The sequence below is a fragment of the Adiantum capillus-veneris genome, chromosome 20 (genome assembly GCF_014529385.1).
Source record: "Adiantum capillus-veneris isolate H3 chromosome 20, ASM1452938v2, whole genome shotgun sequence".
Classification (NCBI taxonomy): domain Eukaryota; kingdom Viridiplantae; phylum Streptophyta; class Polypodiopsida; order Polypodiales; family Pteridaceae; genus Adiantum; species Adiantum capillus-veneris.
The window spans coordinates 103,797,212-103,820,650 of NC_140950.1; positions in this window are offsets into that span (position 1 = coordinate 103,797,212).

The window sequence follows — 23,439 nt, forward strand, 5'->3', positions numbered from 1 at the left end:
TACATAAAATATGTAGCATATGCTCTATTGCCTCATAGGAAGGTTGGTTTCAAGGTGCACTTATCCATGCTAGCCTATCTTGGAGAAATGATGGAGCTTGCTTCTCTCCTTGTTTCAATGAAGACTAGGTTGGACAAGTGGTGGACCTTTGCTTCTCTCTATGTTTCAATAGAGTTAGCTTGGACAAGTGGTGATCTTGGAACAAAACCCCCATGTAAAACATATCATGGGTATTCCAAGTGATTAGAAAGATTACCATTTAAGATATAACCTTATAGGTTGGACAAATGGAGCTTGGCTTGGAGTAATGGTGGACCTTTGATTCTCTCCATGTTTCAATGGAGCCTATCTTGGAGAAATGGTGGAGCTTGCTTCTGTCCATGTTTCAATGGAGCCTAGCTTGAATAGCTGGTGGACCTTTGCTTCTCTCTATGTTTCAATAGAGTTAGCCTAGACACGTGGTGGATCTTCAAACTAAGCCAACTACTATCAATGTTCCCTAGCTTGGACAAGTGGTGGAGTGTTTCTCTACTCCATGTTTCAATGGATCTTAGCTTGGACAAGTGTTGGACCTTAAAACAAAAACCCCATGTACAACATAGAATGGATTTTCTAGATTTCAATGGAGTCTAGATTTAACAAATGGTGGAGCTTGTCTTCATCCATGTTTCAATGAAACTAGCTTGGACAAGTGGTGGACCTTGTAACAAACCCCTCCATGTACAACATATCATTGGTTTTCTAAGTGATGGGAAGGAATACCATTCAAGATATAAACTTATAGCTTGGATAAGTAGTTGACTTTAAAACCAAATTCATCATAATATAATGAAATACAGGTTAGCCAATTCCTAAATCTTGAGACCAAACCTCCCATGCTATTAGAGATAATATATTGGATAAGTGGTGGACCTTCTATTATTTTCCCATGCCTAGTTTAGACTACCGGTACACTTTGCAGATATAAAGGTTAAACGAGTTGTGGAGCCTTGTTTCTATCCATGTTTTAATGGATCCTAGCTTGGACAAGTGGTGGACCTTGGAAAAAATCTTCCATGTACAACATATATGAGGTTTTCCATGTTTTAATGGAACCTATCTTGGACAAATGGTGAAGCTTGCTTCTCTCCATGTTGATTTTGGAGCTACCTTAGACAAGTGGTGGAGCTTTGCTTTTCTACTCTTCATAATGCAATGAAGTATAGGTTGGTTACATGGTGAGTCTTAAGGCCAAACCTCCCATTTTACTAGAGATGATAGGTTGGACAAGTGGATCAACCTTCTATCATTTCTCCATGACTATATTGGACAATTAGTAGACCTAACATCTCTCTATGTTGTCTAGAGATAAGCTTGGACAAGTGATGGACCCTTCTTCTCTCTTCCCTTGGTTTACTAGTTTGAAGACTCAGTATATATACTTTCTTAGATCTAGCTTGAACAAGTGGTGGACCTTGTATCCACAATCTTAATTCATTACAAAAAAGTATATGAAAAAATAACATAGGAATCTTGGTTTGAAGGTCAAGCAATTAGGTTCCAAATGCACATAATAATATATTTTCCACCCATAATAAAAGAAAGTTAAATATGTTATTACCAAATTGACAAAGGTAACGTCCAAGAATTCTAGCTTTGCATCTTGTCAGATCTAAATCTTCATCAAGGCGACATGCATGCATACATCAACTTTCAAGCCATTCAAGAATACATGCACTTAGATTCCATAGTTTTGTTTTCAAAGTCTTTTAGGTTCTAAAACTCTTTCACATAAAGTATGTAATGACAAAATTTTTGAAGCAAACATTTGTGCCCAAGAAAAAGATCCCTCTCACATATTTAAAGTCCATGAATTCTCTGATCCATACTTACAAGTTTTATTTTGACATCAAACATCAATTCTCTCATAGTTACAAATAAATGCAACCTCGATATGAATTGACAAAAAATGAATTTCTTTTACTATATGACCCAACATAGGCCCCAATCAAATAAAAAATGAGTCCCCAAAAATTTGGGTGCACTCTAGCAATACATCAGAGTCCCCTTACAATAGGATGCACTCCAATAGTACATTGAAGTCCCCTTAGAGTAGGGTGCACTCCATTCAAGTGTTCATAAAATTGACACACCTTTGTTTTTTTATAAAAAAGACTATATCAAATTATACAAATGTTGAAAGATACACACTAGAATAAAAAAAGCATCTTATGGCCATATTTATTCAATGCTTTCGTGTTGACAAGTACACACCAAGGACATAATTTGTCTCAGAATCACTATACTGATTTACAATTGTGTTGTATGTATGGACTCTCTTATCTCTTGCATACAACCATCCTACCAACCATGGAATTATGGTTCTCTGCAAGAAGTTTTGAAGTTGCTCGGAAGTTTGCCTCCACATCTTTGGAAATATAAGATATGTCCCTGACATGTTCCACATCACCCTATATGGAGTGTCATAAAAAATTAAGGTATTGTTTGCATCCAAATCCTCAAATATCTTCCAAATATCACTCAAATTTTTGTGATAAACCCTTGTAAATCCTAACATGATATTTGGATTTTGGAAATTTTTGTTACTCATAAACACCTTGAACTTGGTATACTGCTCAGGAAAACATTTTTGTGTGATGCGTTGCACCCTTGTTAAGTTATAGCAACTCCATATCCATAGCTCAAAGTATTCAATACAAAAATCCAAAAAACTTTGTGCGTCTGGTCGCACCACATGATAAACTTCATCTTTATCCTCCACAAGTCGCATGTGTTGAGCCCAAGATGGCATAGAATCTCCATGTTTCATTTCAATTGTCTTGAGAAGTAACCCCTCTAGATCCAAGATAAGTACTCTTTTGATGTCCTTGAAAGCAAGTGGTAGGTGATAAGGAGGTGATTCATTCCTTGGACAAGGTCTTGGAGGAGGTTGGATGGGTAATTCAATAGTTTTCTTCAATTTATGCCAGCATATAGCCAATCCATTTTTCTGTAATGGTTCTGAAATTAAAGAACAAGAACACTTAATGCAAACACAACAATAGACATGAGTTTTACATTTTCTACCCTAAGGTTTTATTAGATACCAAAATCCATCTATGATCTACTCATTAATAGAAAGAAAGTCAAATTAAAATCCTGACTCTTTTTTATGCTACACTCTCTCTTAGTCTCAATACCATGGAGTTCAACTAGACTTAAGTCAACTAATAACTACTACTTGTTGTTAAAGGTATGCTTGAAGTGTATAAGGCTTAACCAATGCTCTAGTGTAGAATGGGTATTTAGGTCTCAAAGTCTACCACTTATCCAAGCAAAGATCCATTTAGGTATGGAAACCCAATTTTTCTTAATATAATGATATAGAGTGGACAAGTGGTGAATCCTGAGACCAAACCACTCATGCTACTAGGGATAATAGGTTGGACAAGTGGTGGACCTTGAATGTAAACCCCCCATGTAAAAAGTATCAGGGGTTTTGGGTATTTCAATTGACTCTAGCATCTTCGAGACATGGTGGAGCTTACTTCTCTCCATGTTTCAATGGAGTCTATCTTGGATAAATGGTGGAGCATCATTCTCTCCATGTTTCAATGGAGCCTAGCTTGGACAAGTGGTGGACGTTTGTTTCTCTCTATGTTTGAACAGATTTAGCTTGGACAAGTGGTGGACCTTGGAACAAAATCCCCATGTAAAACATATCATGGACATTACAAGTGGTGAGAAAAAATACCATTCAATATATAACCTTATAGGTTGGACAAGTGGTGGACCTTAACACCCAATTATTATTAATATAATGACATAGAGTGGACAAGTGGTGAATCTTGCGACCAAACCTACTAGGAAAAGTAGGTTGGACAAGTGGTGGACCTTGAATGCAAACCTCCCATGTACAAAATATCACTCATGCTACTAGGAATAATTTGGTATTAAGGTCCATGTTTCAATGGAGCCTAGCTTGGAAAAGTGGTGGACCTTTGTTTCTCTCTATGTTTCAATAGAATTAGCTTGGACAAGTGGTGAAACTTGGAAAAAAACCCCCATGTAAATCATGTCATGGGCATTACAAGTGGTGAGAAAAAATATCATTCAAGGTATAACCTTATAGGCTGGACAAGTGGTGGACCTTAGCACCCAATTCCTCTTATTATAATGAAATAGAGTGGAAAAGTGGTGAATTGTGAGACCAAACCTACTAGGGATAATAGGGTGGACAAATGGTTGACCTTGAAAGTAAATCACCCATGTACAAAATATCATGGGTTTTGCGTATTTCAATGGAGCCTAGCATCTAGGAGACATGGTGGAACTTACTTATGTCCATGTTTTAATGGAGCCTATCTAGGAGAAATGGTGGAGGTTCCTTCTCTCCATGTTTCAATGGAGCCTAGCTTGGACAAGTCGTGGACCTTTGTTTCTCTCTATGTTTAAATATGGTTAGCTTGGACAAGTGGTGGATCTTGGAATGAAACTCCCATGTAAAACATATCATGGGAATTTCAAGTGGCGAGAAAGGAAACCATTTAAGATATAACCTTATAGGTTGGACAAGTGGTGGACCTTAACACAATATAATTACATAGAGTGTACAAGTGGTGAATCTTGAAACCAAACCACTCATGCTACTAGGGATAATAGGTTAAACAAGTGGTGGGCCTTGAAATAAAACCTCCTAGAGTGTTTCAATGGAGCGTAGCTTGGAAACATGGTAAAGCTTGCTTCTCTCCATGTTTCAATGGAGCCTAGCAACTTGGAGACATGGTGGAGCTTATTTCTCTCCATGTTTCAATGGAGCCTATCTAGGAGAAACAGTGGAGGTTCCTTCTCTCCATGTTTCAATGAGCCTAGCTTGGACAAGTGGTGGACCTTTCTTTCTCTATATGTTTTAATAGAGTTATCTTGGACAAGTGGTGGACCTTGGAATGAAACCCCCATATAAAACATATCATGGGCATTTCAAGTGGTGAGAAAGGATACCATTTAAAATATAACCTTATAGGTTGGACAAGTGGTGGACCTTAACACATAGTTCTTCTTAATATAGTGACATAGAGTGTACAAGTAGTGAATCTTGAGACCAAACCACTCGTGCTACTAGGGATAATAGGTTGGACAAGTGGTGGACCTTGAATGTAAACCCCTCATGTACAAAATTATGGGTTTAGGGTATTTCAATGGAGCCTAGCTTGGAGACATGGTGGAGATTGCTTCTCTCAATGTTTCAATGGAACCTATCTTGGAGAAATGGTGGATCATCCTTCTCTCCATGTTTCAATGGAGCCTACCTTGGACAAGTGGTGGACCTTTGCTTCTCTCTATGTTTCAATAGAGTTAGCTTGGACAAGTGGTGGGTCTTGGAACAAAACCCCTTTGTAAAACATAGCATGGACATTACAAGTGATGAGGAAAAATATCATTCAAGATATAACCTCACAGGTTGGAAAAGTGGTGATGGACCTTGACAAGTGGTGAAGGATACCATTTAAGATATACCCTTATAAGTGGTGGACCTTAACACCCAGTTATTCTTAATATAATGACATAGAGTGGATAAGTGGTGAATCTAAAGACCAAACCACTCATGCTACTAGGTATAATACGTTAGAGAAGTGGTAGACCTTGAATGTAAACACCCCATGTACAAAATATCATGGTTTTAGGGTGTTTCAATGGAGCCTAGAATCTTGGAGACATGGTAGATCTTGATTCTTTCCATGTTTGAATGGCACCTATCTTGGAAAAATGATGGAGGTTACTTCTCTCCATGCTTCAATGGAGCCTAGCTTTGACAAGTGGTGAACCTTTGCTTCTCTCTATGTTTGAATAGAGTTAGCTTGGACAAGTGGTGGACCTTTGCTTCTCTCTATGTTTGAATAGAGTTAGCTTGGACAAGTGGCGGACCTTGGAATAAAACCCCCATGTAAAACATATCATGGGAATTTCAAGTGGTGAGAAAGGATACCATTTAAGATATAACCTTATAGGTTGGACAAGTGGTGGACCTTAATACATAGTTCTTCCTAATATAATGACATAGAGTGTACAAGTGGTGTATCTTGAGACCAAACCACTCGTGCTACTAGGGATAATAGGTTAGACAAGTGGTGGGCCTTGAAATAAAACCCCCCATGTACAAAATAAAATGGGTTTAGGGCATTTAAATGGATCCTAGCTTGAAGACATGGTGGAGCTTTCTTCTCTCCATGTTTCAATGAAGCCTATCTTGGAGAAATGGTGGAGCATCCTTCTCTCCATGTTTCAATATAGCTTAGCTTGGACAAGTGGTGGATCTTTGGTTCTCTCTATGTTTCAATAGAGTTAGCTTGGACAAGTGGCGGACATTGAAACAAAACTCCCATGTAAAACATATCATGGGCAGTTCAAGTTGTGAGAAAAAAAACCATTTAAAATATAACCTTATAGGTTGGACAAGTGGTGGACCTTAACACCCAATCCTTTTTAATACAATGACATAGAGTGGACAAGTGGTGAATCTTGAGACCAAAGCTATCAAGCTACTAGGGATACTAGGTTGGACAAGTGGTGGATCTTGAATGTACATCCCTTATGTACAAAATATCATGGGTTTAGGGTGTTTCAATGGAGTCTAGCATATTGGAGACATGGTGGAGCTTGCTTCGCTCCATGTTTCAAGTGGTGGACCTTCAATTATTTTCCCATACCTAGTTTAGACAACCCATACACTTTGCAACTCTAAAGGTTGGACGAGTGGTGGAGCTTTGTTTATTTCCATGTTTTAATGGATCCTAGCTTGGACAAGTGGTGGACCTTGGAAAAAAGTCCCCCCTACAACATAGCTGAGTTTTTTCATGTTTTAATGGAAGAGAGATTTGACAAATGGTGGAGCTTGCTTATCTCCATGTGGATTTTAGAACTAGCTTGGACAAGTGGTGGAGCTTTGCTTTTCTACTCTTCATAATACAATGATGTATAGGTTGGTTACATGGTGAATCTTAAGGCCAAACCTCCCATCTTACTAGAGATGATAGGTTGGACAAGTGGTCAACCTTCTATCATTTCTCCATGCCTATAATTAGACAATTAGTAGAACTAGCATCTTTCTATGTTGTCTAGAGCTAAGCTTGGACAAGTAGTGGACCTTGCTACTCTCTTCCCTTGGTTTATTAGTTTGAAGACTCATTATATATACTTGCTTAGATCTATATAATTACTCATTAGTTAGGTTACAAGTAGGTATGTAATTTGTTAGCCTCAAGGGACTTTGAATATTGAATAGTAAGAAAGTCAAGTGCTGGTTTGAAGATCTTTTGCTTATCTAAACTAGACTCTAACTCAATAATAAGTCTCTTAAGTTCCACGAATTGTCCTATCTAGGCTCCAAAAGAGTCTTAATTGGTTTGTGCTAGATTCTAACTTCCTTGATGGGGTAGAATCCTAGAAAAATGATGCACTATAAGTTTTACCTTAGCTCAAATGGATTTTCACTTAAACTAAACTGCAATTTGGCACTCTAGTATCTTTGTCTTGATGGAGTTTAACACTAGATACATAGTAGTGATATTTAAGCTTCATGTCTCTTCACTTGATCGAGATATGAGACCATACTTTCAAGGTCACCACTTATCTTACCTAAAGACCAATGTGAGACATGGGAGCAAGAAAGCCATCCGATATTGTTTTAAGGTCTATTACATAGACCATCAATAACTTAAGTAAAGCAAAAAGACTTGGATCTTTCACAATTAATAACTTAAGTAAAGCCAAAAAGACTTGGATCTTTGACAGTTTTTTTCAAACTAAAAAAGCACAATCTCACGCTAACAAAACTATAAATCACAATTGAAAGTTTTGAACGAGAAAAAGATCAGCAATCTTATAAGAAGGATACTTTTCATTTCATTTGATGATTACAAACTAAAAGAAAGTCTCTCAAGAAATTGATTAAAAAAAAATGTCGGTGACTGCTTCATTATTTTGAGCAAACATATCAAAATCTCTATTGATTGAGCTCCATCTAGTAGTATCCTTTGTAAGATCCTGCAGGAAGGAATAAAAAGAAAGATTTGTTAGATACCATGCACATGAGTGTTCAAGTATCTGTATCAAGAATATATGACATGTCACTAGTACCTTAGGGTTGCTTTCTATCCAGCCTTAGAAGATTGTTCTCAGCTTTCACCTTATTTATATAAGCCTTTGTTGTGGTTGCCTTCAAAACTCCTTTTGTGTTACAACCCAATTGCCTAGCTAAAGTGGTCAATTGTGATGTCTTCATGCTTTCAATGGGTGTACGCTCCTTTGCTAAGATCTCTTGTATTTGGGCTCTTCTCATTTCATTGTGGTGGCTTGTGTCACTTGCATTTTCAATGATAGTTTCATCCCTGTCACCTTTTGCAGGTGTTATTCTTCTTGTAAAGAACACCTTAGCTAACCAAACATCATTTTTCTGCTTCCAATACTCCATGATTTGTTTGTATTCACTATCATTTTTCACTATAGGTTGTCCATAACGATTAGAAGCAATTAAATCATGCACATCCCTTCTCTCATCAAGTTGAATCGAGTATGGCAGTAGCTCCTCCAAGAGCATATTTTCAACCATCTTCTCAGCATCAAATTGTGGTGGAAAAATGCAATTGTTTGCTGGTGAAATACATCCCTTGTAAGGAGAGTCATCAATAAGCACTGTTCTTTGTGGATCACATTCAAACCCCATGGAAATTTTGGCTAGAGGCTTGAACATTGCCTCAACGTTTGGATTGTCGGGTCTAAACAATTTTTGAGTTTGAGCGGTGTAGCAAACATCTTGCGACCAAATTGCAAAGAAAGGCAATGTATTCTCAGCTAAGTTGTTTAGTGCTGCAAGGATTTGATACACATTATTCCTAGTAGCTGTCAACCAAATTGCAACATTAAACCTCTATAAAATAGTCTTCAAGAATTGGATGCAACCTGGCCTGAGTATAATATATCTTTTTGAATCCATTTGCACTGAGTTGTGGTGTGAGGATGGTTGAGGAGAACGTTTCAACAATAGACCATTTAAATCCAATATAATTGTAAGCATGGATTTCTCAACATCTACGCTACATGACGTAGTACCAATTGGCAATAGCTCGTGAGTGGACTTTTCAGTCTCTTTTGATGTATGTTGCATTTTTGAAGCATCGATTTCTTGGTTCTCATTATTGGAAGCTTGCTCAAGTTGCAAAACACTAGACTCTAGTATAGAAATATCATCCATCTTGGGCACTTTAGAAACCATAGAATCTATGGATTCTATAGTTGTTGACTGAACCATAGGAGCATTATCCATCCCAGTTTGTGAATCTAAGAAAACACACACACAAATGGTATCTCAAAACCACTAGAATTTTATTCACCATATTTATATGTAGAACTCCTAGTAAGAAATTTATTTAAGGTAAAGTCGTTGTTAGAGTCCTTGCAACCATTTTCAGCATTCGTACACCAAACACCACTTGTCTAAAATACAATCTACTAACTCAACATTTTCCATCCTACACTTTATTAAAGATGAGTACTTAAAGTGAAAACTAAAAGCCACCCTTGTTGAGGATACATGGATACAAGGTCCACCAAATGTCCAACCTAGACTACAAGCAAACAATTAGAGATTTGGCTTAGATTTGGATTCAAAGGCCACCACTTATTCAAGTAAGATAACTCCACTTGTTTAAGACAGTAATGTTTGAAGCCCCACCACTTGTCCAACCTAGACATTGATTAAATTTTGGTAAGATTTATCACAAATCTATAGTAGAATCAAGATTCTATGGCCAAGGTAGTCAAATAAGTTAGACAACACACAAAGCATAAGAGCACTCTAGATTCTCGTTGAGAATAAACTAAACAATAATCAAATGTTATATTCACTTGAGATTTCATCCATGAAAAATGAAAATGATGCATGTACTTGAGATTTCCATCCATGTACAATACTTTACAATGTCAAGTAAAGTTATAGTCAGCAAACAACTCTTCTCCTGCTTCAACTTGACAAATAGTCTCAATGCATACATGGCCATATTCTTCTGACTTGATGTGTGAAGAGGTGCATTTATGCCAAGGTGGCAAATTTGGATCAAATGTATAGCGTACGTTGGGACAAACATTTGTACTGTGAGAACTATTTATATAGCCCAACCCGTTTCCTTCTTCTACACAACCAATAATGTATGATTGATCTTCCTCTTCTTCTATGTTTGGATCCTCTAGAAGAGAATATTTATAAGCTCTTGGAAAAATTTTGCATATCTTTTTCCAGTCTTGAAATCTATACTTATGCCCTCCATAGTTTAGAATAGTCAAACCACTTTCCAGGGTAGTATGCACAAATAGCCCATAACCAGCTCCTTCAATACATGAAAGTCGCACTTCAAAATCCACACCGTTAATATGGAAAATTACATCTTTGGGAATAGGAAAAGTTGGTGTCCCAAAAGGATCTTCATGCCAATCATAGTGTGAAATACATCTAGTTTTTATATCACTTAACTCCTTTGTGTCTGCAAAAAGAAGAAAATATTATGCAAAAAATAATGACAATATCAAAGAAAGATATCATTATTTTATAGTGGAATAGGTCCATTGTATGGAAGACTTAGAGTGTATCTTACATGGTGCCTCCAAGGTTTCCAAAAAGTAAAATCATTGGGAAAAAAAGGCCACTGTGTCTCCAATCTATTGCCCATTTGAAGCATAGAGAGAACCAAGGTCCACCACTTGTCCAAGCTAGACATGGAGCATTGACACAAGATCCAACACTTATCCAAGAACACTATAGTATATGTGGTAACATGGGATGCATTGATGCAACAAAAGTAGTCTAGCCTCCTCATCCATCTCTTTTTTCTTGTAGCCTAGAGGGATTAGTTTCAAGGTCTATCACTAGTCAAAAACTACACATAGAACATTGATACAAGGTTCCACCACATGTGAAACCTATCATCTCTAGTAGCATGGATGGTTTGATATCAAGGTTCACTGCGTGTCCTACCTATACTCTATTGTAGCATAGAGATTCTGGTTTGGTGGTACTACACTTGTCCAAACTTGGCTTGTTGTTGATATCTGGAGGTAATCAAGGGTCCTCCACTTGTCCAAGTTAGGCATATAAAACAATTGCAAGGTCCACCATGTGTACAACATATGATTGATTATAGCATGCATGGTCTTATTTCATGGGCAACCATATTCTCTCCAACATGTATCCAACCTCAGCTCCATTGAAGCATGGAGAGAAGCAAGGTCCACCACTTATCAAAGCTATTATTTTCTCCCACTGCTTTCAAAACCCATAATACGTTGTACATGGGGGGGGGGATTCTTGTTTCAAGGTCCACCACTTGGCTAAGATTGGATCCATTGAAACATAAAGAGAAGCAAGCTCTACCATTTGTCCAAGCTAGGTGCCATTGAAACATGAAAACCCCATAATATGTTGTATACGGGGGGGTTTTTCACGGTCTACCACTTGTCTAAGCTATGGTCCATTGGAACATGGAGAGAATCAAAGCTCCACCACTTTTCTAAGCTAGGATCCATTGAAACATGGAGAGAAGCAAGCTCCATTGTTTGTCTAAGCTAGGCTCCATTGGAACATGGAGAAAACAAGCTCCACCACTTGCCTATTATTGCATAGAGATTCTGGTTTGAAGGTTCACCACTTGTCCAACCTTGCCTTCATGTATGGAGATAATAAAGAGTGCAATGCTTCTCTAAAATACGGACATAAAAGAGTTTCAAGGTCCACTGCATATACGATCTATGATGGGTTGTAGCATGGTAGGTTTCATTTTAAGGTTGACCACTTCTCCAGCTTCGCTTGTCCAACCTCAGATCCATTGAAGAATGGAGAATAAAGGTGTACCAACTCTCCAAAATAGGCAAGAAAATCTCTATAAAACCCATGAATTGTTAATATATGCTATGCTGTGGAGTTTTGTTTGAAGGTCCACTCCTTATCCAAGCTACAATCCATTGAAGCATGGAAATAAGTAAGCTATATCTATAGTCCAAGATAGGATCCATTGAAACATAGAGAGAATCAAGGTCCACCACTTGTCCAAGCTATGCATGGGTAATTGATATAAGGACCACTACGTTTTCACCTATACTATGCTCTATCATGGATGGTTTCATATACCACCAATTTTCCAACCTATTTAGTAGGTTGTATTATGGGGGTTTGGTTTCAAGGTACTTCACTTGTCTAAGGTGGGTTCCATTGAACCATGGAGAGAAACAATGTCTACCACTTGTCCGAAATATGCTCCTTTAAAACATAAAAGCAAGGTCCACCAATTGTCCAAGCTAATGTTTCTCTCCATTGAAGCATGGAGAGAAACAAGGTCTACCACCTGTCCAAAATATGCTCCATTGAAACATAAAAGCAAGGTCCACCACTTGTCCAAGCTAATATAACAAATGGGTGTTGGTTACAAGGTGTACCACACTTGTCTAAACTAGTTTCCATGCAAGGTCCACCACATGTCCAAGCTATATGATCTTGGTTTGAAGGTCTACCACACCTCTTGAAATTAGGATCCATGTAAGGTCCACCTTTTGCCAAGCTCTGCCTTTAGTGAGTACTAAAACTAAGTAAATTGCAGTACTTAAATACCTTTCCAAGCTCATTAAGATTTTGGTCTCTAAGGCCACCACCACATGTCTAATCTATGCTCTAATTGATTACTTATGCTAGTTCTCAAAGTCCAAACATAAGCTCCCTTCTAGCAAGGTTAGTTTAAATTTAGGCTCTAGAACCTGTCTAAGCTAGGTTCAATTTATGAAGCATCACCATTTAACCATGCTACGATCTAATGTATCATATCAAGGGGGTATTGATAAAAGGTCCAAAACTTATTGAGTTCAAGCTCTTAAGTAATTAAGTCTTTGTGAGTATTAAATGTTATAGTTTTAGTCTAAAGATCCACCATTCAAAAACTCAAGTAATTTATTATTTACATTCAAACCTTGAATGCTTGAGATAAAAAATACAAACTCAATAAATACTATATAAAGCAAAATCTAACATTAAGAGTATCAAATCAGTAACAAGAAACACTAACATGCACAAGAAACTCAAAACATACGTGTCTCCATTTCCAAAAAGTCCTCCATTGACAGAGGATGTTGTTGTTGTTCTTCTTCTTCTCTTTGTGGAGAGCACTCCTCTGTAACAGGCACAATGTCATCTGATTGCGAAGTGGATTGTTGAAGTCCAGCCCATTTTTCTATATCTTCATGAGACTTAGCAAAGTCTAGCAGCATGGTCTCTGATAGCGGAAAAAAGAGCAGTGCAATCGGGTGGCCTCTGTACTCGTGCACACTCCACAAACCACGCCTCATGCAAACAAGAAAAGAACAAAACAAAGGGGGCACCACCCTAAATTAAGAGGTTTAGGGACCTCACACATAGTGCACATAGGCAAGTGAGACTTCTGGCATTATGATGGCATCAAAACATATGGCAAAACACATAGAAACGAAGCTTAGGACCTTATGTAGCATATATATACACAAGACATGAGCTTAACAATACAACGGCTTCTGATTATACATAACAAGGATATAGAGAAGCAAGCCAAGGATGGCATAATCCCTTGTCAAAAACAATCAACCCAGCAAGTAGGTATGATCCTACTAGCAACACATCAATACCTTAGAGAATGATGGCGAGGATGGTGGCCATGGAGCATGAGAGAAGACTCCTTATTTAGGTTTTAGGGCTAGTAATGTAGCATACTAGAGGGAGAGAGAGTAGAGCTCCATCCATAGCTCCTCGTTGTGAGCAATGTCGTCATAGCTTCGTTGCTTGGTGAAGTGGGTGAAGTGTTGGTTTTGAGTGAGAGAAGGCCTCCTTATATAGGTTTCTGAGAGGGTTTAGGATTAGGGATAAACATGCTTAAATCCATTGATTGGGGTTACTTTTTGCTTAGGGTGGTCAACAGATTGAGGTCACCTGATATGTCACCGTCAAGATATTCTCTAGAGTGATGTGAGAGGGGAGGGTAAATGCTGATTTTTCTGATTGTGACACATGGGGATAAGGCCTTGACCATCATTTAAGAGCAGTTAAGGTGGCTGTTGAAACTGGAGGTTCTGCACATGTCAGGGGGGGACCTGCGGGGGGGAGGTGGCAGCTGGGTCCTCCTGAATATCAAATTCTCAAAAAATCCTCAACCATGGCTTCTTTTGACATGTGTTCTTTGAAAAAATCAGCATGTCTCTTTTCAACTCAAAAGTCTTTATCCCTGTTGACTCACCTTTACCATAAGATTTTTCCCTTTTCTCCTCCTGTAACTGCATTGTTGATGCCCAATCACTGCTTCTAGTAACAGTGAACTGTTACCTACCAAATACTTATGGTGCAGTAAAAAATATTTACCATGGGTAAAAAAAGTTACTGTAGGTAAAAAGTGATTTGTATTTACCATGTAGGTGAAAAATATTTAATGTAGGTAAAAAATATTTACTATGGTAAAAATATTTACTGTAGGTAAAAAAGTGAAAACGGAGTATGCTGTGCTGTGAGTCCACACGAACATCCTCATGTAAATTTCACTAGAAATTCACACCTAGAATGGGCTATTCTGTAAGATATAGGTTGTAGGCATGCATAAGAGCTCGTTCCCACGTATCTTCTGTCCATGGCACTTTTTACTCTTTGGTGCTTGTGAAGTAGATTTTTCTTCTCTTTTGAGATCCCTTGGACTAGAGTATCCTCATCTCCCCAACAACTGACTGTGCCTTTATTGCATCTTCAGAAGGGGTCCTAAAAACCATGCATCATATAGCCCTCCCCCTTAAGCTAGAGGTATTTGATGCCTCTAACTGTAGGTTGTGCTACAATAGGGTTCTCTAGAATACTTACCCACCTGGTACCAATTGAATTTGCCATGTTACTGCTTTCTTGGCTGATGCACCCTGTTTAGTCCTTTTTGATGAATAATTGTATCCATCCATGACTAACAACTGGTCTCCTAGACCCTTGAAAGCCATACCCCATCCATTGTCAATATCCGCCTTCATTGGTAGCATTCTCTTTTTTTCTTCTCTTTTTTTTCTTTTCTTTTTGTCTTCTCTTTTTTTTTTTTTTGAAACGACTATGTACATGATTGTTACCTTAGTTGGAGCTCGAATATGATGAGCTCTCCTCTGAACCATCCTTAGCATTGATTTCACCAGCATATGGCTGTGAAAGACGACATTGGTAGGCCTTCAATCGCCAACCATTTATCGGGGTCTGATGTACCTTACCATCTAGGTCACCTAGTTGGTAACTACCATTTGAGAACCTTTGTATCACTACAAAAGGGCCTTCCAACTTAAGCAAGAACTTACCATCCTTCTTGCGATCAAAGCGATTGTCGTATCTGAGCACTAAAGAACCTTCCTTGATACCTTTCTTGACAAGGTTGCAATTGAACTTCTTTCGTTTCTTCTCTGCCTGGGCTGCATAGTACTTCACTGCTGACTCTCAATCTAGCCCTAACCTCTCCAAATCGATGATTCTTCCTTCCACCTGCTTCTCTTGACTATCCTCTTGATGTGCTTTTAGAACTCGGAGGCTCGCTAGCTCCACTTCTATAGGCAATAGTGCCTCTTGCCCGTAAACCAAGTGAAAAGGTGTATACCCCAAGGATGTTTTAAAGGATGTTCTGTAGGCCCAAAGTGCTGCATCTAGGTGTTTGTCCCATGCCTTAGGATGTAAATGCACTTGCTTAGTGATGATTTTACATATAATACCATTTACCTTTTCCACAAGACCATTGCACTGAGGGTAGTATGGTGTAGAGTGCCTGCGCTTGATTTTTAACTTGCTCATCAATTGCCCGACTAGATCAGCTCAAAATCCCGGTCCCCTATCCGAGAGAATCTCCAAAGGTGTGCCAAAACGGCAACAAAGGCATTCAAAAATGAAATCACTCACGTCCTTGGCTGTGATGCGCTTTGTGGGACGAGCTTCTGCCCATCTGGTCATGTACTCCACCCCCATAATGATGTATTCCTTCCCTGATTGAGTGAAAGGTAGTGGCCCTATTGCATCTATCCCCCATTTTTCAAATGGCCCATAGGTTTTGATTGGATGCTGATTTTCATGGGTAAGACGCCTTGGTCCAGCTTTTTGGCAAACCTCACATGTGCGGCACCAATGTTGTACATCTCGATGGAGGCTTGGCCACGTGAACCCTGCTTGTAAAATCTTTTTGCTAGTAATCTCTTGTGCAAAGTGCCACCACACACACCTTCATGACAACTAAACAAAATATCCTTTATCTCTTGGGATGTAGGAACTCTCTTTAAGACAACATCCTTCCCTCTACAATACAAGTCCTCATTGACTAAGCTATAGCTGGTAGCCTTTTTTGCCAACCACCTACGTTCACTTTTACTCATACCAGAGGGTGCTTCACAATGCTCAAGAAAGTAAAGTAAATCATGCAACTCCTCCTTTCCCTGGTATAAAGGACTTTTCACAAGGATAGCACCTACTATGAGAGTTTGTAGTTCTTCACCTGCTAAGGCATCTGCTTCTCGATTTTGATCTCTAGGTACAAAGTGGACTCGAACTTCTTTAAAACCCTTCAACAAGGCCTTTGCTTCCCTCATCTTAACAGACAATTTGTCATTTTTACAGGCCCATACACCAACCATTTGCTTAACAATCAACATGGAGTCACCAAAAACATTTAGCTTTGTGATGCCCTGAGAAAGACAACATTGCAACCCTAAAACAAGGGCATGGTACTCTGCCTCATTGTTAGAATGAACCTCTTTTAGATGAAACCCTTTTGCAAAGATCTTCTCCTTCTCTGGACCTAATATTACTATGCCTGCTGATGCCTTGTCTTTGGTCCTCTTGTAAGCCCCATCAAAATACAGACTGTGTGCTCCCAGTAGAACTTCAGGCTCCAGGATAGGCGGTACCTTACTAGGTGCCTCTTTCTTGGCCTTCTCATAACACCTTTGTGTGAGGACATCTACCAAACAAGCACGGGTGGAATCCTCTACTTGTAGTGTGTAGTCAAACTCTTGAAGCTGCACCACCCACTTTGCTATTCTTTGAGACAATTCCATGTGTTGTAGGGCATATGGAAAAACCTCCTCAGTTGTGATCACCACAAATTGTCTCGGAAGTAAGTAAGCCCGAAACTTCTCCACTGCAAACTTAAGAGCTAGCACCAATTGCTCAGTTGCGTTGAAACCCTTTTCAGCAGCTGTCATCACTCTACTAGAGAAGTAGACTGGTCTCATGAGAGATTTCTTTGGGTCTTTTTGCATCAAGACAGCTCCTAGAGCTTCTGGGCCTACACTAGGATTTACATAGAATAATTCACCCCATGTGGGTTGTAGGACGACAGGCAATGAGCTCAAAATGGTTTTAACTTCTTGAAAGCACCTTTCACCCTCCTCACTCCATGTCAATGTAGTGTGTTTAGTGAGCTGCTGCAAAGGATAGATTGCCTGAGAAAGGAGATGTATCAATCGTCCCATGTAGCGAACCTTTTGAATGAAGGAGACTAGTTGCTTCACGTTTGAAGGAGTAGGTAAAGCTAACAATGTCTTTACCTTTTCAGGGTCAGCCTCAATACCATCTTGAGACACAACATGGCCTAGTAGAGTGACCTTGCTCTCACCTATGTGGCACTTGTCTTTATTGAATTGCCCACCCAATTGGGCCAGACGGGTGAAACCTTCATCAACCTTGGACAGATGTACTTCCCTAGAGCTGTAAATGAAAAAATCATCAATGAAGACTCGTATGGACTTACCAAAGTAAGGTTGAAACACCAAGTTCATAAACCTCTGGAAAGTAGCTGGGGCATTAGTTAAACCAAAAGGCATAACTCTATAAGCAAAACACCCCCAAGGTGTTATGAAGGTAGTCTTTCTTTGGTCTTCATCTGCAATTCTGATTTGGAAGTAGCCTGAGTACCCATCACACACTGTGTACCTTTCATGACCAGCCACTTCATTTAGTATTTCATCTTGAAAAGGCAAAGGAAAATGGTCCCTTTTTGTGGCTGCGTTTAGAGGCTTGTAATCCACACATACCCTCCACTTCCCATTTTTCTTTGGTGCTACCACAACTGGAGACACCCACTCAGAATCTTCCATTGGGTAGATAAATCCTGCCTTGAGTAATCTTTTTACTTCTTTTAAGAATGCATCTTGTTGCACTAGCCCTAATCTCCTTAGCCTTTGCACCACTGGTTTGGCACCTTCCTTTAATTGGATATGGTGTTGGGTTACCGTCACTCCTTTAATGTGCTCGTAATCAGTTATAAAGAGGCCAGCATGCTTCTTTAGTACCTGCAAATAGGGTTCTCTCTCTTCTTCTAGTAGGTCCTTAGCTAGCATCTCCTCTAAGCCTGTGGCTTCTTCCTTGTTTAGAGAGTCTTGACCACCTTCTCCTTCTGGGTTTCGCAGTATTATACCCATGACTTCCAAAGAGCTAGCATTCTCCTCAGATGACTCATCCTTAGATGAAGAGCAACTGCTTGTGCTCCATTCATCCATAGAAGTCTCCATCTCTAGGTCTTGTTGTCTACCCTGCTTCATGTCATACACAATTTTTTGTTGCTTGCCACCTACCTTATGATTTGGTCGCAACTCAAGGGAACCTGTCTCCCAATCTTGCCTAGCTTTCATAGCCATAAGCCAAGGTCTTCCAAGGATTAGCGGATAGCCCTCCTCCTTAGTTGTGATCACATAAGCATCAATTGAGATTGCAACACCAAAAGCTGAAACCTTCACTCCATTAACCTTTCCCACACAAGCCACCCTTACATTATTTGCCATCTTAGCTTGTGAGGAAGTTTGCTCGTTTACTTCCAAACCCAACCTGTGCATTAATTTCTCTGTCATAACAAAAATCTCGGCTCCACCATCTACGTACACATTGGAGACTTGCTGACTCTTAATCTCTGCATCAATGACTGGCACGATATCCTTCATGCCTCTTGCACTAATAGACCCAACTGACTTTGCCTTAGCCCTCCTGGTGCTGACCATCTTAGACCAGGTTCTACGCATCTTTGGGGAAAGGTGGAGGAGTTGCTGCCATGAAATCTTTGGTCCTTGCTTACTCACATCTGCTACCAGGTCGTAAGGTATGGATCCTACCCCAAGTGGAAAGTCTTCTACTCCTATGTGCCTCCTTGACCTAATCTTCCTTTTCTTGTCTCCTATCACTTGGGAGGAACCCTCATTCCCTTTATCCGGCTCTGAAGCTTCCATTTCATCAGTTCTTTGTCTCCTAACTCTCTTTATTGGCATGGCAATAGCTTCCTCCATTTTTTCTTTCCTTTTATCCTTACCATTGTCAAGACTTATGACAGAGACAGCCCTGTCCTCCCCTCCCGATGGTAGTGGAGGGATCTCTGCTGGTGCTTGTGGTGGTGGAGGAGGGGGTCTCAATATTTGGATTGGTGGAGCCACGTGTGCATTTTGTCCATTTAGTGGCCTAGCTCGAGGAGGAGTGACTTGCTGGCAAGGAGGCCGTCTTTGATTACCATTTCCTTGATAGCGTCCTGGATGGGGGCAATAATACATGCCGTGACCTACCTCTCCACAGTTGTAGCAAATGTACTCACGTGCTTGCCTTTGTCCTTCTTGTCTATTTCGTTCATTTCCTGGCTGGGGAGCCCTTACACCTTGAACCAGATTGATGGACAGGCTCTCTAGTTGATTGGTGATTTGTTGAAGTAATTCTTGTTGAGAGGACTCTTGGTCTGTTGCTCCTGTCGCTGCTACTACCCTTGCCGTAGGTTGAGCTAGCGGTGGAGGCTCCATTCCCCCTTGTAGTTGAGCTTGGAATTTTAACTTCCTATCCTTCTCCCTTGCATAAGTCATAGCTTTATCAAAGGTATCTGGGAATTTACCTTTTACCTTTTCTCAAAGGATGGGGTAAAGCCCTGCCAGGAAACAGTCCTTCTTTAGGCATTCTGGCGCCCTTTCTCCTTCACGTAGTGATGCAGACCATTTCTCCCATAAGTTGGAAAACTTTCCTTCATAGCTTCTATAGTCATTGGGTGATGTTTGGCGTAGCTCTAAGAGCTGTCTCCATATCTCCTCTGGAGGCTCATGGCGGCGAAATTCTTCGATGAAGGCCATCTTTAAGGACTCCCAGTCTCTTCTTTCTTCAGGTGCCAAAGTTTGATACCATAATTTTGCACCTTCCCTCAAGACCAAAGGAAAGGCCCTTAACTTAGTAGCTTCGTCATCCCTTCCCGATACCAGAAAGGCCATTTCCAAATTATCCAAAAAGTCTGGAGCAACCTCCCCAGGCTTACCATAAAAATTAGGGAAGGCCATAAGTGAGAGAGTAAACAATTACACAAACAGTTCCAATTTATTTTAAATTAGAGTATGGTAATTACAATTTGGAGCTTTAGCACAACTTAGCTCAAAATAGGATGAAGATCGACACATCAAAGGAATGGTAATAGTCTAGTAAGGGTAGAATGACAGGATGAGGAGAGCGCAAGATTTCCCCAAGTCTCTCGGCTCCAAACAACAGGGCTATTCTTTGCTGATAAAAGATTTTTCTATCAATACAAATATTCACACGGATATGATGCACAAAATGGAAAGGAAACATGCGGGGATCATCATTCTCATTATTGGCATCCATACTTACACACAAGAGCCTAGCTTAGTTGCACCACCTTGGGACCAATGAGCCTGATCAGCCACAGAAGGTCAGCACCTCGGATCACTTCGACTCTTCCTGATGCATCTGTGAAGACGTAAGGCGTGATGGCAACACTTTGTACAATGCTGAGCCTTTTAGCAAGCAACAATTGGATGCTATTACCATAATTAGCATGACGAATGAAAGTGACACCATTAATGTGCAGCACATCATCAACTAAGATAGTTTCCTTAGATTGAGATAACTTCTTGAAACTTAGCAGCAAAGGTAGGGCAGGGAGGCTTTTCACCCGGTCTCCAAAGCACTTTGGACAATATCCAAAGTGATCTTCACGTGGACAGGAGGTTGGCTTGGGATTGGTGGTATCTGGATTCACAAAGTGCACTAGGAGCACTCGCAGACGGGCGGCAATCTTGTAGGCAAGCCTTCGCCTCTTTGCTTCAGGAGGATTTAGGGGTGAGAGTCGTGGTTGCAAGTTGGAGGTTGAAGTTGGTTGCTCACTAGCCTTTTTCTTGCCTGTAGTGGTCATGTAATCCCTTATTAATGAGATTAAGCCAAATGTTACCTTTCGCTTGAGCACGCGCTGCGGCCTTGGGCCACTTAGGTGTAGAGGTGATCTTCCTCCTCTTAGTCAGCTCCTCAGGAAAGAGAGGTTTGGTGATGCTTTCTCTTCCCTTAATGTGTGTCACATTATCTTCGTGTATGTTGATGTAGAATATTTCAAGCTCGTGTGCGTTGGAGGTTTCTGGAGCACTCATAGGTTGAGAGGAGAGGTATATCAAGCTCTTCTTCTCACTCTCCTTCGTTGGCGACGATCACGAACAAGGCATGTAGAAGAACTTACTTCTTGAATTTCAATGACACTGCAACCTGGTAACAAGACCTCGATGAAAGCTTTTAAGGCCTCTAAAGCCTCCTCCTCTTCTGTTCTCCAATTTGCAAACTCCTCACGCCATTCGTCCATGTTGTAGATTGCACATCTTCATTGCTTGTGGACTGAAGGTCTTTGTAGCCCTCCTCAGTGGGGGCACCAAAACGATAGCGGGAAAAAGAGCAGTGCAATCGGGTGGCCTCTGTACTCGTGCACACTCCACAAACCACGCCTCATGCAAACAAGAAAAGAACAAAACAAAGGGGGCACCACCCTAAATTAAGAGGTTTAGGGACCTCACACATAGTGCACATAGGCAAGTGAGACTTCTGGCATTATGATGGCATCAAAACATATGGCAAAACACATAGAAACGAAGCTTAGGGACCTTATGTAGCATATATATACACAAGACATGAGCTTAACAATACAACGGCATCTGATCATACATAACAAGGATATAGAGAAGCAAGCCAAGGATGGCATAATCCCTTGTCAAAAACAATCAACCCAGCAAGTAGGTATGATCCTACTAGCAACACATCAATACCTTAGAGAATGATGGCGAGGATGGTGGCCATGGAGCATGAGAGAAGACTCCTTATTTAGGTTTTAGGGCTAGTAATGTAGCATACTAGAGGGAGAGAGAGTAGAGCTCCATCCATAGCTCCTCGTTGTGAGCAATGTCGTCATAGCTTCGTTGCTTGGTGAAGTGGGTGAAGTGTTGGTTTTGAGTGAGAGAAGGCCTCCTTATATAGGTTTCTGAGAGGGTTTAGGATTAGGGATAAACATGCTTAAATCCATTGATTGGGGTTACTTTTTGCTTAGGGTGGTCAACAGATTGAGGTCACCTGATATGTCACCATCAAGATATTCTCTAGAGTGATGTGAGAGGGGAGGGTAAATGCTGACTTTTCTGATTGTGACACATGGGGATAAGGCCTTGACCAGCATTTAAGAGCAGGTAAGGTGGCTATTGAAACTGGAGGTTCTGCACATGTCAGGGGGGGACCTGCGGGGGGGAGGTGGCAGCTGGGTCCTCTTGAATATCAAATTCTCAAAAAATCCTCAACCATGGCTTCTTTTGACACGTGTTCTTTGAAAAAATCAGCATGTCTCTTTTCAACTCAAAAGTATTTATCCCTGTTGACTCACCTTTACCATAAGATTTTCCCCTTTTCTCCTCCTGTAACTGCATTGTTGATGCCCAATCACTGCTTCTAGTAACAGTGAATTGTTACCTACCAAATACTTATGGTGCAGTAAAAAATATTTACCATGGGTAAAAAAAGTTAATGTAGGTAAAAAGTGATTTGTATTTACCATGTAGGTGAAAAATATTTACTGTAGGTAAAAAATATTTACTATGGTAAAAAATATTTACTGTAGGTAAAAAAGTGAAAACGGAGTATGCTGTGCTGTGAGTCCACACGAACATCCTCATGTAAATTTCACTAGAAATTCACACCTAGAATGGGCTATTCTGTAAGATATAGGTTGTAGGCATGCATAAGAGCTCGTTCCCACGTATCTTCTGTCCATGGCACTTTTTACTCTTTGGTGCTTGTGAAGTAGATTTTTCTTCTCTTTCGAGATCCCTTGGACTAGAGTATCCTCATCTCCCCAACAACTGACTGTGCCTTTATTGCATCTTCAGAAGGGGTCCTAAAAACCATGCATCAGTCTCCACGTTTTTTGCCTCCTCCACACTATCAATTAAGCATATAACTTCTTTTTTCTGTTGTATTCCTTCTTGTGCAACCAAGGAGCCATCACCAAAAACATCAACAAGCTTGCGGTCTTCAAAACAATATGTACGAATGTAGTGCTTGACCAAAGCTCTTTTTTTGGCCTCCAAATATTGCAAATCTGACATTTCGTTATCTGCTACTTGAAG